At 37.3% G+C, this 12,328-nt stretch overlaps 1 protein-coding gene across 10 annotated transcripts in view; it reads right to left on the reverse strand.

The window, feature by feature from the left end:
- The window catches only part of GPS1 (G protein pathway suppressor 1), a 285,648-nt gene that overhangs the window by 115,684 nt on the left and 157,636 nt on the right, over window positions 1-12,328 (reverse strand). The gene's annotated exons all lie outside the window — the stretch shown is intronic.

The raw sequence follows: 12,328 nt of genomic DNA on the forward strand, positions 1-12,328 counted from the left end.
CCAAAGAGCATTCTTCACAATGCGTAATCTACGAAAAATAAGAAAATTCTTCATCAAGGATCAATACAAGATAGTAGTTCAATCCCTAGTACTAAGCATAGTAGATTACTGCAACAGCCTTTACCTATCATGCCCAAACTACATGATAAAACAATTACAGACAGTTCAGAACACAGCCCTCAGACTCATCTACTCCCTCAGCAAATTTGACCACATCACAAATGCTTACCTTGACTCACACTGGCTACCAATAAAAGCAAGATCCCAGTTCAAATTCTACTGTCTACTATACAAAGTAACACACGGAACGGCACCCAGCTACCTAAACAAAAGACTACACCGTAATCGCTCACACAGACTAAGGAGAACTCAAAACCTATTCACTTACCCTCCTCTCAAAGGTACACGACATAAGAAACTATACGACAGCCTTTTAGCCACTCAGGCAGCAAGAATTGACACTACCATTTCCAATCTACTGATCAAATCAATAGACATAAAAGAATTCCGAAAAGAAATCAAAACTCATCTCTTCAAAAAACACTTTCCTTCATCTTAACCTCAACATAGCACTAGAAATTACACACACGAACACCCCTCCATAAATATACCTAAACATTGTACAACTCACTTCATCAACCTACGATTTATCTACTACGTGCTCCAAATTTCTCCTGGAAACTTCCAGACTAACAATTGTAACTTGATACATTCCTGATTCTATGTACTGTAATATTCCTGAATTTGTCCAGTCTCTTAAATTGTAATCCGCTTAGAACCGCAAGGCACAAGCGGAATAGAAATCTGTAATGTAATGTAATGTAATGTAAAAGAACTCACAGACACCACACCATAGCTAACCAATAACAACTCCTCCTCCCCCTCAGCAACCTTATTAGCCACATACTTCAAAAATAAGATCACAAATATTAGAGCCATGTTTAATGGAACACCTACTCACCTAGAAGAGATCTCAACAAACCCCACAGAAAAAGAATCAATAGCAGCAGACAGAACCTGGTCCCACTTCTCACCTATACAATGGTCTGACCTCAACAAACTATACAACAAATACAGTCACGCTGCCTGTGACCTTAACCACTACCCTCCATACCTATTGAAAACCTCCAGTACACTTTTCCGCACCCTACTCCTACAATGGATACAAACTCGACTCACAGACGGACAGTTCCCACAAGACCAAAGTGAAATCATCATTACTCCTATCCTAAAAGACCCCAAAGGAGCTACGGACCAACCTTCCAACTACAGATCTATAGCCTCAATATCACTTTACATTAAGCTGATGGAATGCCTCGTAGCTAAAGCCCTAAACGTCTACCTAGAAAACCACAATCTACTCCACCCCACACAGTCTGGCTTCAGAACCAACTATAGCACCGAGACCCTACAAGGAACACTTATGGACATCGCGAGACAACACCTCAGCACAGGCAAAAAAATGCTGATCATACAATTAGGCCTCTCCACAGCCTTCTATCTAGTAGACCATGACATCCTTTTACAAACTCTAGACTCATTAGGAATTACTGGAAAGGTACTGACATGGTTCAAAGGATTCCTGTAAACCAGAACTTATAGAGTCAAAACAAACAAAGAAAAATCAGAACCATGGTCCAACCCATGTGGAGTTCCCCAAGGATCACCCCTATCCCCCACACTCTTCAACATATACATTGCCTCCCTAAGCTCTTACCTAGACAAACTAGTCATTACCTCCTACAGCTATGCAGATGACATCACCATACTCCTCCCTTTCGAGCAACATAAACCCACCATGGTAGGAACAATAAACGAAACACTTGAAACAATAGCAACATGGATGAAAGCACACAAACTGAAACTTAACCCTGACAAAACAAACTTCATCCTCCTAGAAAACAGCAGAGCCCCAATCTTGACCAACCTAATGATAAACACAATCTCATACCCCATCCAACCCACATTAAAACTCCTCGGAGTGATAATAGACAGGAACTGTACCATGCAACCTCAAATCAACAAAATAATAAAAACATCATTCACAACTATGAGAAACCTAAGACAAGTACGAAAATACTTCGACAGAAAACAATTCCAACTAGTGGTTCAATCACTGATCCTCGGCCTGATTACTGTAACATACTTTATCTCCTCTGTCCAACAGCCGCAATAAAACAACTCCAAACAATACAAAACACAGCCCTAAGACTTATCTATTCACTGAAAAAATACGACCACATCACAGAGGCGTATCATGACTCACACTGGCTTCCTATACAAGCCAGAGTGCAATTCAAATTCCTCTGCTTATTATTCAAAGCTATAAACGGGGACAGCCCTACGTACTGGAACAATAGATTAACTCAATCCACCTCAACCAGACACAGAAGAACCCACACAATATTCACATACCCACCTACCAAAAATGTCAAATGAAGAAAAATGTATGACAACCTATTGGCCTCCAAAGCAGCAAAACTGGACCGACAACTCACCAATCTGATGACTTCGAGCACAGACTACAAAACCTTCAAAAGAGAAACAAAAACTCTACTTTTCAAAAAATACATAAAACCAATATAACTCAACCAAGCATGCTCCAATCTCCTTCTACAATACCAACTACCCATCAGCAAACCAGGAAATGTTCATTCTATTCCCTATGTATACCAAGTAAATTGAATGAAGATTTTAGTAGCTGGACAACGTTCACACCTCATATATCAAAAACCTTCAGGCTACACACTTTCAATAACGCAACATATGAAAAATAATATAGACAAAGAACAACGGAGAAAAATGAACCTCAATTGTGAGAGGCCAGGACTACACAAGTACCTGGACCCATTCACATCATCACGGGTTCATAAAAAAACTCCGTGTACATTTAAATAATTCTCATTCATACGTTTTATCAAAAACTCTTTTCTCTTTTTTTCAAACTTTTTTGTGTGTGAACCTAGTCAGTAGTATTACTTATCTATTTTTCAGTGTGAACCAGAACCAAGCTAACTAAAGAATTATTTATGAGGGCAACAGCTCAACTTCACAGGTGTAAATAATTGTAGAAGCCTGAAAATACTGCCAACAATGAGAGCAAAAAACGTTCACTCATCTGGAAAAAAGATGGTTCTGATTTATTTAATTGAATCTCCTGTTATATTTAGTTGTATAACTCTGTCCTTTTGGGATTTTTCAATGGCACAGCTCTGGGAAAGCGGCTTTGGTTTCTCTGATGGTCAAAGGACTGAGATTTTGCAAGCACCAGCGTTATCGACCAATTTAGAAGCACATGATACAGACATAGCATGGTTAGACATTGAAAAATTAATGAAACAAATAATCCAAATGGAATTACAAAGCGCAAGTTTAGTGGAATACTGTAAACATGAAATCATTCCAAGGGGCCTAAGAATGAGAACAGCACCACAAATGTTCACAGATAATAACGATTTTGTGTTAACTTGGAATCAGATTTTGAACCGTTGCTCTTTAGATCTGATGTTATTGTTAATTAAGACCTTACAAATTAAGATTCAAGAGATTAAAACAAAACATGAGGATCTTTTGAAGGAAGCACGTAAAAATGTGGACTTTGATAATAAATTAGCTGATTCAAATTCAAAAATGGATAAGTTTCGTAGGGAAACAAGAACGAATAAGCTAAAGAAGCTCCAAAGGGATGAGAAAGATTATCAAACCGGATATGTGTATAGATGGATGAACACTAATTACAAACAGAAGAGTGTTAGATTTACTACATCGGGTGAATCCTCAGAGAATTTAAATAGTGAAGGCACTTCTACATCAGAAGATCAGGATGGGGATCAGGGCCACAACAGACAAGATTTAGGTCAAATAAGAGGAGGAAGAAATATTCGAGGCAGAGGGACATATCGGGGACGGTCGCGAGCCCGACTACAAAAGAAACGGAGTTAACTGTAATAAACATATCTAATAGAACATTGACTGCAGAGGAGACTACGTTATTGTCTAAAGGGTTGACTTTTGTACCCATGGTAGCCCACAATTCCTTCCAAGCGCAGATAGATTTAGAAAAATTTCTTCGTAGGCTAAATCTATGTTCATTTTTTCATGAGCACTCTAGTTCTGAGACTGATTTGTCCTGTGTTCAACCTAAATCCACATGGAATCCTCCGGGCCCTGTAAACCCAATAATACAAGCCTTTAAAAATCTAATGATTCAGGAACTTAAAGATGTTGAAGAAATGGCTAGGATTCAGAAAAGATCATATAATTTGTCGTTTAAAGAATGGACTGCTTTACAACATTTAAGCAAAGACCCTACAGTTGTTATTAGAAGAGCCGACAAAGGGGGTGCAGTGGTGGTGTGGGGGTTAGAGTTATATATCGCTGAAGCTAATGCCCAATTGCTCAATGAAGAAGTTTACTTAAAATTACAACATGATCCCTCTTTAGAAATTTTTACAATGATTGGGGAAATTTGTTCTAAAGCAGTAAAACAGGGTTTATTAACAAAAAAAGAATTCAGCTTTTTGACCCCACAACATTTTAAGATACCTATATTTTATCTTCTACCTAAGGTACATAAAAATGTTCAATGCCCCCCGGGCCGCCCTATAGTATCAGCTCGAGACTCTCTGTTGGAGAAAACGAGTAAATATATTGATAAAAAATTGTGCGGCTTCCTGAAGAATATAAAATCATATATACAAGATACTACACATTTTTTAAAAATGTTAAATGATTTACAAGGGGCAGTACCCACAAATTATATTTTGGTGACATTTGATGTCTGCTCACTTTATACGAACATCCCGCAAGAAGAAGCCCTCACAGTACTTGAAACTTTATGGAATACTCTTCCTAATAGGAATAATAATGTTACACAGTTTTTGAAAGAATTAAGTGCTGTTGCTTTACAAAATAACTACTTTATCTTCAATGGAGAGTTTTATAAACAACTGTCGGGCATTGCAATGGGTGCTTCATTTGCACCAACTATAGCCAATCTTTACATGTCATGGTTTGAAGAGTCTTTCATTTACATACTCCCTGAATTTCAACATGCAGTTCAATGGTGGCGCTTTATTGACGATATTTTTATGATATGGTCAGGTACTTTGCAACAACTACAAGATTTTGAAAGGTTAATCAATCAATGTCACCGATCTATTAAATTTACTATGTCTTCAAGCATGGATAAGATCAGCTTCTTGGATGTTTTAATACAGAAGAGAGATCATGGATTTGAAACATCTATTTACCGTAAAGACACTGATAAAAACACTTTATTAAAATTTGACAGTATGCATCCTGCTCATCTAAAAACTAGTATTCCTTTTGCGCAGTTTCTAAGATATCGTCGGATATGTAATACCAAAGAGATATTTATACAAGAAGCTAAAATTTTGGAACAAAGGTTAATCACCAGGGACTATCCTTATAATGTGGTCAAAAAAGCAAAAAAAAGAGCTTTGCACAATCCGAGAGAAGCATTATTGGAATACAGTAGACCTCAAGTAGAAGAAAAATTAATTCCATGTGTTATAAAACAAACTCGCATGTCTCAGCAAATTATTAGTAAATACAAAAAACATTTACCATTATTGAAAACTCTTTCATGTTTTGCTGAAAAGAAATTTATTTTCTCTCAATCAAGAAACAGAAATTTAAGTGACTGGTTATGTCACACATCTAAAGAACATTTTGATCCACAGAATATGGATATGGCACTTGGACATGGTCCTTGTGGCCACTGTTCCAATTGTAATATTATGGTTACAACTCCTATGTTTATTAATCCGAAAAATGGTAAGAGCTATAATTTACGTCACACCTCCACGTGTCAATCTACAAACATTATATATGTTCTTCAGTGCCCATGTGACTTGTTATACGTGGGCCAAACATCACGAACGTTGACAGTAAGAATGACAGAACATAAAAGTTGCCTGAATACTAGCAAATTAACGGCCCCTATAGTCACTCACTGTGTTCAACAAAATCATAAGTTTGAAAATCTGAAGTGCTATGTGATAGAAAAATTAATTACATCTTTGAGGAGAGGCGATATTAGAAGAGTACTGTGGCAGAAAGAACAGCAGTGGATCAATCGGTTGCAAACATTAGAACCTGAAGGCCTGAATACTGTACACGAATGGCAACCATTTTTATGAAGAGTTTCATCCCCGGGTCTGTTTTTGTTTTGTTTCTGTTTTCGTGACACATTTTGAAGCTGGGAGATTAGAATTTGAGATTTTGGATTGGCTGGTGTTTAGCTTATCACGCATCACGTTTTTCGTGATGACGTCATGACGCCCGGTTCGTTCGGCTTTTTGTTCGAGCCGGGCGCGTCTCACAGTCCCAGAACCATTTTGGAGAGGAGCTAGCTTGATATGGACTATATTGGTAGAGGTGAAAATTCTGGATAATGGAATACTCCCCTGAAGTAGCCTTGTAGGAGAAACAGAAGGACTTTTCTGTTAAAAAAAAAAAAAAAAAAAAGGGACACGACTTGAAGAATCGTCAGAACCATCTTTTTTCCAGATGAGTGAACGTTTTTTGCTCTCATTGTTGGCAGTATTTTCAGGCTTCTACAATTATTTACACCTGTGAAGTTGAGCTGTTGCCCTCATAAATAATTCTTTAGTTAGCTTGGTTCTGGTTCACACTGAAAAATAGATAAGTAATACTACTGACTAGGTTCACACACAAAAAAGTTTGAAAAAAAGAGAAAAGAGTTTTTGATAAAACGTATGAATGAGAATTATTTAAATGTACACGGAGTTTTTTTATGAACCCGTGATGATGTGAATGGGTCCAGGTACTTGTGTAGTCCTGGCCCCTCACAATTGAGGTTCATTTTTCTCCGTTGTTCTTTGTCTATATTATTTTTCATATGTTGCGTTATTGAAAGTGTGTAGCCTGAAGGTTTTTGATATATGAGGTGTGAACGTTGTCCAGCTACTAAAATCTTCATTCAATTTACTTGGTATACATTCTGATTTATTTAATTGAATCTCCTGTTATATTTAGTTGTACATTCTATTCCCTAAACATTTCTTATATCTTAATTTCTTAACAATATATAATTCTTAATATCTTAATCAATTCTTACGTAATCCGCCTTGAACTGCAAGGTAAAGACGGAATAAAAATCACTAATGTAATGTAATGTAACTGTCTGTAACTAGTAACACCACTGGCAATAAAAGAGGCTGGAGTTTTTATCAAAACAGGATCATTAACCAGTGCTACTCTATGTTGAATCCTCGTCCTCCTTGAGACCGACTCGAACCTCACTAACCTCTCCACGAACATATCCTCATGCATAAAGAACCTCCAATCCTGGGCATTCACAATGCATATGAAACTAAACGAGTCCAAAACAAAACTCCTTTGGCTCGGCCCAATATTAGACCATCTACCTTCCTCCATCCCATTGTCCTCCGGCCCCCCATTACAGCTCGAGTTCTCAAGCAAAGTTCTGGGTGTCACCTTAGACTCTTCTCTATCCTTCAACGAACATCTCCAATCCCTGGTGAAGAAATGCTTCTTCAGCCTTCACATGCTAAGGAAAGTCAGACCCTATTTTCACCAAAAACACTTCGCAGTCCTAGTACAATCCATCATCCTCTCCAGATTGGATTATTGCAATTCTATCTACCTCAGCCTAACCAAGAAAAGCCTCCACAGACTTCAGCGGATTCAGAACGCCGCAGCTAAGCTTGTTTTCGCGAAAAGCAAATTTGATCGCGTCTCACCACTCCTGTCTAAGCTCCATTGGCTCCCAGTAATCCCCAGGATCCACTTCAAATGTGCGTGTCCCCCAGGATTCACTTACTTTTTTAATCATCGCCGCAATAAACGCGGCGGTGGATTAGCCATAATTTTTCGCATATCCTTATTAAAAGATATTGACTATTCTACTCCAAATTCATCTATTGAATTCTTACAATTCTCATTTCAGACCAAGCCTAAACAAGATGCCCTACTTATTTACTTGCCTCCTCCAATCAATAATGAAAATTTATCAGAACTGCAATCACTTCTTTTTGATTTCGGTTCCTCCACTACTAACCCTTTAATTTTAGGAGATTTTAATATTCATTTTGATGACCCCAAGAATAATCAAACCAACACTATTCTTTCGCATATTAAACATCTTGATTTACATCCTTTAATATTTGAACCCACACATCAACTAGGACATACTCTTGATATGATTCTCATTCCCTCCTCATCAATAACTAACTATTCCCTCAATTTTTGCTTAGCAGTTCCTTGGTCAGATCATTATCTGTTATCGGTTTCATACAAATTCAATTATACTAATCCCCAATCTCCCAAACAAAAAATAATCAAATTTAGAGATTTCAATAATATATCTTCTGATACAATACAGGCAGAAATTTCAACTAACTTTTTCGATTTTACATCTATTTCTTTAGACGATTCTGTTCAACTTTGGTCAAAAAATACCCTTAGGCTACTTGATAAAATTGCGCCCCAACAAACTAAAATCTTCCCTGCAAAGAAAACTTTTAACCCATGGTATACAGCTGAACTTTCCCTTATAAAAAGACAATTAAGATCTCTTGAACGCAAATGGAGAAAATACAAATCAAATTCTAATTATGAACTATTTAAAAAACACTCTAATTTTTACAAAACAAAAATAAACCTAGCCAAAACAAAATTCTACTCTGGCTTAATCAAAAAAGCTCCAAATTCTGCTACTTTATATCGAATATTAAATTCAATCTTCTACTCTGACAAACGGAAAACACCAGCTATAAAGACTAACCTCACAGCCCATGAACTCGCCTCATACTTTCAAAAGAAAATCGAAGAGATTCGAACCTCTTTCACAATAAACTCTACCTTCAAATCAGTTCATTCATCACAAGAACTCATTTCACTCTCTACTAAATGCTCTTCTTTTAATATCCCAAGTCTTACTGAAATTGAATCTATCATCAAAACCATCAACATAAAAGGTTCACAAACCGATTCTATTCCTCCTTTTCTTCTAAAACGATATTTTTGCATTTTTGGTCAACAATACATTCTTTAGTGAGTGAAAGTTTAAAACAAGGCATTATGCCAAATGATTGGAAACATTCAAATATTTATCCCATTTCAAAAAATCACAAAATTAGTGCTGAGGATTGTACAAACTATAGACCCATAGCCAACATCCCTTTCTTAGCCAAGTTAACTGAGAAGGTAGTCCACAACCAAATCTCCGACTTTATCGAAAAAACCAACATTCTTCACCCTAATCAGACTGGTTTCAGGCAATACCATTCCACTGAACATTCCTTAATAGGTATGACCACCTCTATTCATTATTTCCTTGACCATCATCAATCAGTTCTTCTAGTCTCTCTTGACCTTTCGTCAGCCTTTGACACAATCGATCATGATTTATTAATTAACAGACTCCAAACAATAGGTATTACGGACCAGGTTCTATCCTGGTTCCAATCTTATTTTTCAAATCGCTCCTCAACCGTCTCTTTTAACAATACAATTTCTGATACTTTTTCCACAACGTACGGTGTTCCTCAAGGTTCTATACTTTCTCCTCTCTTATTCAATATATTTCTTGCCTCTTTGTTGACTTTATGTCAATCAATTGGTTTCAATACTTTTGCTTATGCTGACGATATACAGCTTCTGCATCCAATCAATCCTGACGACCCTTCTGATATAGCCCGAATTAACACAAAACTTGAACAAATTCACTACTGGTTAATCAATAATCGTTTAGCTTTGAATATCAATAAATCCAATATACTGCTTTTTCCTTGGAAAGACAACCCTACACTTACTTCGCCAATCTCTATTAATGGACTCCCTTTGCAAGTTGTACAAAAAACCAAAATACTTGGTGTAATTTTGGACCATAAACTTACCTTTCACGATCATATCAGCAGTGTTATTAAGTCTTCTTTTTTTAGACTGAGACAGATACGCTCTATCTCCCAGCTATTTAATAATGACTCATTGAAAATTCTCATCCATTCTCTTGTAATTTCAAAATTAGATTACTGCAACGCTTTATTTAATGGTATAGCACAAAAAGAAATCAGACGTCTTCAGATTATTCAGAATACAGCCATCAGACTTATCACAAAAGCTAAAAAATTCGACCATATAACTCCTCTTCTTAAGGAAGCTCATTGGCTTCCAGTAGCCCACAGAATAACCTACAAACTTTCTCTGCTCACATTTAAATCTCTTCTGTTTAAAACTCCGGCCTTCATTCATAAACTATTAATTCCTTATTCCTCCAATAGAACCCTAAGATCAGACCAACAGCACTTATTAATGATTCCCTCATTAAAAATAATAAATACGCGCCGTCAGTATATTTTCTCGGTGACGGCTCCCCAAACTTGGAATTCTCTTCCCATCTATTTACGTGAAGAACTTAATCTAGACAAATTTAAAAACAAACTGAAAACTTTTTTATTTAACGATGCATTTGTTATCTGATTTTATTGGTTTCTTTTAACATTATTCAACTAAATTTTGTTTCTACTTCTCTTTTCTTCACATATTCAACTATTTTTATCCCATCCTTTTTGTGTTTTCCTTATTTGGCTCCCCACTTTGCTCAATTACATTGTAACTTCTTCCCCTACCTTCCTTTTGTTTCCAGTTTGTTCAGTTATCGTCTATGTCTTGTGAGTTTTTAATTATTTTAATATTATTTTTATTTTGTAACTTTATTAATGTGTAAATCGCCTTGAATTTTGAAAAGGCGATTAAACAAATAAATAATAAACTTGAAACTTGTGTCTGGCCTACAAGATCCTACATGGCATCCTTCCTGCCGTTATCCCTCTATCCTGGAACTCCCCAACCCCTACTTCCTCCAGATCCTCCCAAATTTTTAAACTATCCTTCCCTTCCATAAAAGGTATTTCCCATGCAGGCAAACTTGGGTCATCCCTCCCCTTTAGAATCACTGAGATCTGGAATAACCTCACCTCCCCACTCCGAACCTCAAGCTCCCTCCAACTCTTCCGCAAACACCTAAAAACCTGGCTATTCTCAAAACTGTAACACTTCCCCCCTCTTAGGCCTCTCACCTTCCCCTTTACACCTAACTCTTTAATCTCTCCACTGTAGTTCCTCTCTCATCCTTCTTCCTGTAAACCGTGCCGAGCTCCGCATTCGTGGAGATGGTGCGGTATATAAACCCAAGGTTTAGTTTAGTTTAGTTTGAATATTCAGCTCACAGCACAATTAAGGTATCTGTGTTGGTTTGCATTCTCACCCATCTGACATTTGTTTGCCGTTTCCTAAGCCAGATGAAAGGACAGGCTAGCCTGCTAAACTGCCATGACTTAGGAGTGCAGTCTGCCTTATTCCTTATTTGTAGGCCTACTAGAAAATGGTGAGAAGTGTCTGCTCTCAGTCTAGGTTAAATACACCAGTAAACCCCTAAACTCTTCTGCCCTTCCTGAAGTGCGTTAGCTGCTTTTCTTTCTAGCCATACTGGGAGCAAGTGGAGAGAGAAGAATGAATTCCCCACAGTTGGTATCTCTTTGCCTGCTTCCTCCCAGGCCCAGACAATTACATAGTCGGGACATACATGCAATTGATACACCACTTGTCCTCCTGCCATCTTATCCTCAAAAGCTTTTGTGTGGTCTTTATCTTTTTTGTTGTGACTTTTTCTGCCATCAACTCAGATGTTTATTTAGTTTGATACCTTGTGCATAATGTTGTGTACATTTAAAAAGGTAAGTTTTGCGTTTGATATTCTAGTCTTCGAATTATATACCGGGACATCTTATTAATACTGTGCAGATTATTGTAGATTTGGTGGGAGGGGCTCTTTGAGTGACTCAGGAACACGTCTGAAGGCATCCACCGTATCATGTGATTCCTTCATCATCAGGTCTTAAAATACAACTTCTCTCAGGAGTTGCCAAAAAGAAGAATAGGACTGACCCTCATCAGGAACTGTCTTTCCAAAGAAAAGGTGATAGCAAACTAAAATTCTCTTCTAACTTATTTACAATATAAAACTGAAATGACTGCCTCCCCTCAGATTCAGTGTCCAAAAATAACAGACAACTAAGAGAGTGGTAAAGGTGAAACAGCTCAGACACCTCTGTGCTATCCCTTATGCTCCCCAATTTTTTTTTTCCTTTTTTGGAGCAAAATCTTCTCAAAAGATCAGCTCCCTGCTCTACTGGATTCCAATACTCCAAATGGTTCAGACAAATTCCAGCAACTAGTTCAGAAGCTGCACAGTCTGCCTCAGCATCCACTGGAGAGAGAGAGAAATACTGAGCATTCTAAGGTTGGACAGTATCAT

This window comes from Geotrypetes seraphini, chromosome 10, assembly GCF_902459505.1.
Source record: "Geotrypetes seraphini chromosome 10, aGeoSer1.1, whole genome shotgun sequence".
Lineage (NCBI taxonomy): Eukaryota > Metazoa > Chordata > Amphibia > Gymnophiona > Dermophiidae > Geotrypetes > Geotrypetes seraphini.